General features: G+C 36.5%; 1 protein-coding gene across 1 annotated transcript in view; it reads left to right on the top strand.

Moving 5' to 3' along the window:
- LOC131976470 (plectin-like) overlaps nucleotides 1–1,164 on the top strand; it is a 74,008-nt gene extending 72,844 nt beyond the window's left edge. The window contains exons 35-36 of the mRNA XM_059339521.1: nucleotides 100–210; nucleotides 377–1,164. The gene's annotated coding sequence lies outside the window, so the exon portion shown is untranslated. The remainder of the gene's footprint in view (nucleotides 1–99; nucleotides 211–376) is intronic.
- Nucleotides 1,165–6,701: the final 5,537 nt, after the last annotated feature.

A 6,701-nucleotide genomic window follows, 5' to 3' on the forward strand; every position in this document is an offset into this window, starting at 1 on the left:
TTTTCCCCTACCCCGCATACTATCATTGTGATAATTACTAGTGAACTATTTCTATATTTCTGTCTATATTGACAGTTGTTTATCCTCCTGTTTTGACAGCTGCCTCACTCCCCCAGAATCCAACATATGAACAGAGATACTCAGCTGGCCGGAGCATACGATCCCCTGGATGGATTTGTGAGTCAATGTCATCCTCACACACTTCCACAGGTACAGTGTATAACTATTTAAAAAAAACATGTCATTTTCATTTCATTCGCAAAAGTTAAAGCTGTGTTTCATCAAGATTTGTTTTGCAGTTTCTATATAAGTTGTATTTTTTTCTCGCTTCATGGTTTGGTTTGTTCATTTTTGGTTATTTTTCTTTTATTTCTAGATCTGCCATTGAGTATGTCCTTTCTTCCATTGCACATCTCATTTGAAGAAAGCTGAGGCTGAATCAACCTGACACCATCTTGGGATACCTTTCTAGGAACACTCATTACATTACATTTTTCATATATTTATTACTTGAACTCTAATAGTGATATTTAAGTCGTCATATCCTGATTTTTTTTTTTTTTGAGAACACTCCTAAATCATACACGCATCTACATGTGTATTATTTCATATAAATTGGCTACTCAGTATATTTTTGTAATATCTCTGTAAATTCAGTCCTACCAAAGTGCTAAAAAGATACATTTGGAGAATTGACATGTTTTATACAACACCACATTGCATGAATGTATGTATTATATCAAGCTATCTCATCGCAGTTGACATTTTTGCCACAGATTTACTTTGCAAACTGAAAAAGCGCCCAAAGCTTTGTTTTGCTTCATTATTTTTCAGCTGCAAGTGTTTCTGTTATGTATCTCTAAAGTGTTTTACCTTTGTAAATCTTTATATTTTGTTTTCATCAAGTTTTTGATATATCATGAATTTGCCTTGCATGTTTCACTAACTTTACAATGGATTTTTTGAGGGGAAATGTTAATGTATAATACGGACAAGTGCAGATGTAGTTGTGCCGATTTTAATTTTTAGCAATATATCAATTCACAAACTAACTCGTTCGTGTTGCTTATGGGGCAGATTTAGCTTTGAATGATGTGGTGAGTGGATTCTGTTGTATGTTCTGAACATTAACACTATGTTGTAAATAAATATGATCTGAAGAGGCCCTCTTGTCATTCATCCATCAATACCCATCATCTGAATGATCTTTTTTTTTTGTTTTCTTTTCTCCTTTGAATGGAAATTAGATAGAAGAATAAACATATCCTGGATCCCCCCTCAACAGAGTTCCAAGCTAAGCCCTGAATTTGATCAAATTCTAGAAATGCCCCTACGTACACCTGACCTGTGCAGGGCTGCTGCGAGATTATTGGTCCTTTCATGGTTATTCATTTCATCAAAAATAATTTAAATGTAGATTTTATTGAGATCACATTATGTACTACTAGTGCTATATTTATTAAAAGGCAAAATATGTGTCAAAGTATTTAAACAAATACAGTACAATGTCTATTCTAAAGACTGATTTTGAAAAAAAAAAGATTATTTTTGTTTATATTTTACAGTGAAAGTGAGAAAAACTATGCAAAAATTATCATTGCCTCCAATATTATGCATCATATCGCAATTGCAATATCAGTAAAACACCACATGAGGGCACTGCAGGACTAAACTACACTCCAGGAGGCAAGTGAATTTGATTACATGTTGTTCTGAAATTGTATGTTTAAACATGCAAATGAGGCATTTTCTTATGTATTATCTTCAAATTACAGGCACAAATAGACAAAATAGAAAATAAACACCTAAATGTGTATTTCGTTTGTTTTCTTTCCACAAGTCTAAGAATCTCAAAATTAACCAATGCATAAAAACAGCTGTTTTAGCTCCACTCAAAAGCAAAAACCCTGAAACATAATTTAGATCATCATTAGAAATTGACTCCCCATTGGAAAATACTGCTATAAATGTAGATTTACACCCCATTCTTTCATACCAGATGCATACATATTTTGCTCTATGTGCCAACATTAGCCACTGGGTTTGATGGAGGACCCTGCCAACAGAAGAAACGGGGCTTTCACCTCCCAGAATTCTTCACTCAGCTCCCTTGACTACTCTGATCTGACCCTTTCCCTCCCACCTCTCCCTGCACCAGAGGCTGGGGACAGGGAGGTAAGAACACAGAAAGTGTGCAAACACTGTCATCACCATACCTTGTATACAGCAAAGAATTATTTAATGTACAGAACTGAACACAAGTACTGGTGCAAGTGTCTTTTTTCCCCCCAATGGTTTATTGCAGGATAAAGGAAATGCTTTCTTTGAATCACCAACGTCTACATCACAGGATCAGAGATATGGGTATGATAATGTATAACATTGTAATTTATTCTTCCTGACTTAACTTCTGTCTTTGACAAATTTTATCATTTGCTCAGACTCAAAAAATACAACCCCAATTACAAAAAAAGTTGGAAGGGTTTGGAAAAAGATTATAAAAACAAAATCTATTGAGTTGCAAATCTTTTATGACCTACATTAAATGAATACAGAACAAATGGGAACCTTTTATATTTATACAACATTCAAACTTGTAATTATTGTTAGACTTCTAAGTTATGTTCAATGGGTTTTCACAGTGATATATAAATATATATATATAACTATATTTGACTCATATTGTAAGAAATATTGGAATCCAATTAAGCATCACTGAAAGTGGCCACCAACAGTCAGTTAAAAAGAAAACAAACAGGCTGTGACGACAGTTGCTCAATTGTATCAGCTTCATAGACTGCTGCGTCCACCAACAACACAAAGACAGAGCTATGAATCATGAAGTGAGCACATAGTGTAAAACATCTAATTGAAACATACAGAAACAGGAAAACTAAGGTTCCAGCCCAGCAGACAGAGAGAGCAGATGCCTCTCTAATGAGATATTTTCTAAGCTCTGGTTATTTCATCCTTTGATAAAAATAATAGTTCTTGAAGGTTTTGTTTTACCTTCCTGATGTAGAACAGGTCATGACTTTGCTCTTGTGCCTGTTTTCACAATTGTCTGCTTCCTGGCGTCTGCAGTCAGAGTACCACGATAATTCCACAAATACACTGTATCACTGTAAATGTGATACACATGATACAAGGCTACTCGTAATATGACACAATAAACCTTGTGGCAGAAACAAAAATCTATCGATATATTACAAGAAAACATTACCATAACCAAATGAATAATAAGGTAATTAATAACATATGTTTGGCTTTTTAGTGCATGTTCCATTTCACTGACTATATGTTTCTGGCTCTCTGTTTCAGGAGAGACATGGAGGATTTGAGTCAATGGCAGTGTGAGTTCAGGGGTCAAATCATAGCGCTGAGACAGTGGCTGAATAGCATGGAGATGAGGCTGCCTCATCTGGACCCCAGGGTTAGTTGGATTACTGTCTGTCTGCCTTCTGTTGTCTCGCTACATTTCCCTTTCTTTCTGTTTCACCATATCTCATGTCAGAAAAGCACCCACAATGTGTTTGATCTGAACCTTCTCCACAGTAATACCTTTTCTTATTCTATTATCTTTAACATTGTAACTTCTGGTGCAAAACTTGTCACACAAGGGAGTTTACAATTAGCATCCTTCCATGCTAGTCCATGTGGACAGAAATCAGATCTCTGCTGTTTCTCTATCTCTGTCTCTCATTGCGTATGACCATCAATAACAGTTGTTCTGGAGGCTACAAAGACACTTTGTGTGTCCTTAAAGCAGAGCTAGTAGGCACAGCCGTGATTTAAGATGAATACTAATATCAGCATGCTAACATGTTCCCAATGTGAATGCTAACAAGCTAATGCTAAGCAGGTGTTATCTTTATTATGGTCACTATCGTAGTCTCTTAACTCTCTTAAGAATATAACCTACTAAAATAAAGCAAAGTATTTGAAACATTTCATTTTTACTCGAAGATGTTGCTGCTAGAATCAATTTGATCGGTACAAAACTAAGGTTTCACAACAAAATTCATTCAGCAATGTAGGTGTTGTGAGACTCAAAACACTTCTAACATTAAAACCACTTGACTTTAGTTAGTTTAAAAGAACAGGATTGGGCTTAGAAACAGTTACTTTCATATTTAACTAAATAACAACATTGACTCCCGGTTTCACACAGGACATGAACACCCGTCTCTTGGGTCAAAGTTTGTTTGACCCATCCACCACTGCCCCTGACCTTTGTGCTCTTTTGTATTATATCCTTTTCTCTCAGTGTCAGATACTGCTGTGGATGGGTTTACATTGGAGATTATGGATCAGATGCTGAGGGTGGTGACAAAGTGTCGGAAACTGATGAGTTAGGAATGAGACCGGGCTGAAAAATCACTGGGCTTCATCCCCTGGGGACCATATCTGTTTCAAATTTCACAACAAATCATCCAATAGTTTTTGAGATATTCCTGTCTGGACTGAAGTGGTGGACTAATGACAGATGTGACAGATGTGAACTAACAGACTGCTCTTAAAGATGGTTTATAGCTTGCACAGAAAGTGAGAAGAACCTGCACTGCCAGATGTTGGTTTAAACAATATTGCATGTGTAGGGAAGGAATTTGAATGTGACTCCTAATGAATTCACTGAGTTGTGTTGATTCATATAATCCACCGTCCCTATGGTGTGGGGCAATCATGCGTAACAGAGATCCTTTAGAATCTGTGCTCATGGAGAAAAATGCTGTCTAACAATTTATTTTAGATACGATTTCTTGTACCTGTGATGGAATAACTGCATGTATGAATATTCTTATTAGCGATAATAATTTTAATTGTTGTTGAAATTAATTTCTGATGTTTTTTGCCACGTAATATTTTCTGTTTACGTTCCATTTTTCTTGTGAAGGATCCTGTAAATATACCATCCTATTGCAATATCTGCTGCAACATCCTATTTTCCCTATATGGAGATAAATGCAGATTAAGATGTTGTCTCATTTTAAAACTGGCCCCTGTAAAGAATATCTGAGAATATGGATATTAGAGAGCAAGAAAAAAAGAAGAAAGAGGAGGAAAATGAACCAATGAGTCATGCTAGTCAGTATACTAACACTGAAGTTAATTGAGCATTACAAGAAAGAGGAAGGGGATAGGGGAGGTTTTTCAAAGTCCGACATACTCAGACGGACACTGAGGTGGTCCTCCTCCGCTCCTGCAGGGAGACTTCTTTAGGCCACAGGGGGACAGAGGGACTGGGGAATCAGGCTCTATTGTGCCTGGCCTGGACAGCAAGGCTCGAGAAGTGCTTGGCACTGGAGGCCCTTTGCACACATGAGCACACATGCTGAAAAGGCATTAGACTCAGATGGGAGGAAGGGGCAAGGGGGCAGAAAAAAGAAAGCATGGTGTTTTTGGTAAGAGCACTAAAATTTCACTATGGAGGCATTTATTGAACACCAACTGTAGATTTTTTCAAGCAACCATTTATACAAAGATTTGTTCAAAGATTTGTCATGATTGTGTTACCAGTTGAGTTCAAAAAAAGATGTGGTTGGAGATTTTTTTTTTTTTTAACTAATATCTCCTTAAAAAGTTCCGTAATTTTAAAACATTCTTCATCGTGTCCTATGGTCATGTCTCGATTCTCTACACTACCTGGATGATGATGGTAGTGCAGATCCATTTCGTGTCCGTCAGCTTTCAGAAAATGTGCAGAAAAACAGATAAAGTGAGAGCAGGGTACAGACACAAGGCTCTATCTGTATACATTGTGGCTTTTAGTGAAACACTGAATGAGACATTTTTAGACAATCTAAATGTTACATTTAACTTTCATGATGCTGAAGACACACCATGAAAGGGTCAAATGTCAAAAAAAAAAAAAAAAACATACAGCGCATTTTGGTCGCAATCTCTCAATCACAAGATAACTATATCAGAGCATGTCCTGCTTTATCCTCTATTTTACTCAAAATGGGACCATAATTTACAAATTGAAGAAAACTCTAAATAGGATATTGAGACTATGATGCATGGGGAACATGTTCACTGAGTTAAAAAAAATCAAGTAGGGTCCTTCTCTTATTGACTTTTATACAATCTGACTGGAGTCTCCCCCTGCTGGCAATTAGAAATAATGCAGGTTTAAGGAATTGGCTGCATTTTTCAAACCCGGAGGTTGGTGCTTGGATTTTATTGACTAAATATTGCAAATCCTTACAATGGAACAATGAAACAGTATCACTCTGTCTTATCTTGCCAGCCGTTGTTCATTGGCACTGAAAGAAATAATTCAGCTTTCAGATAAGAAACATTTATCTATTGTACAGCACCAACTGAAAACCACTCTAGCACAAAACATCAACATGTTACAGCTCCGTAGTGCAGCGAGATGGTGAGGTTATAATTTATTTAAATATCCTTAGTGAAGGGTGACTGCACCTTCTTCAGTGAGCTGTGAATCAATAACACAAAGGATCCGGAGTGTTTGATGTTTTTATTGTAATAGTAAAAATCGGTTTTGGTTGATTTAGTTATACGGCCCATTGAAGTAGACATGTTGCATTGTCCTTACTGAATGTTTGAGCCATTAATTGATTGTGTGGTTAAAAAGGGCCAAGAGACAAAATACGATCTATGTTTGAACCCGTATGACCCTTGAAGAAACCTACCGATTATGACATGAAGAGAAAAAAATTATTCAGCAGAGGACA

Source organism: Centropristis striata, chromosome 8 (genome assembly GCF_030273125.1).
Source record: "Centropristis striata isolate RG_2023a ecotype Rhode Island chromosome 8, C.striata_1.0, whole genome shotgun sequence".
Lineage (NCBI taxonomy): Eukaryota > Metazoa > Chordata > Actinopteri > Perciformes > Serranidae > Centropristis > Centropristis striata.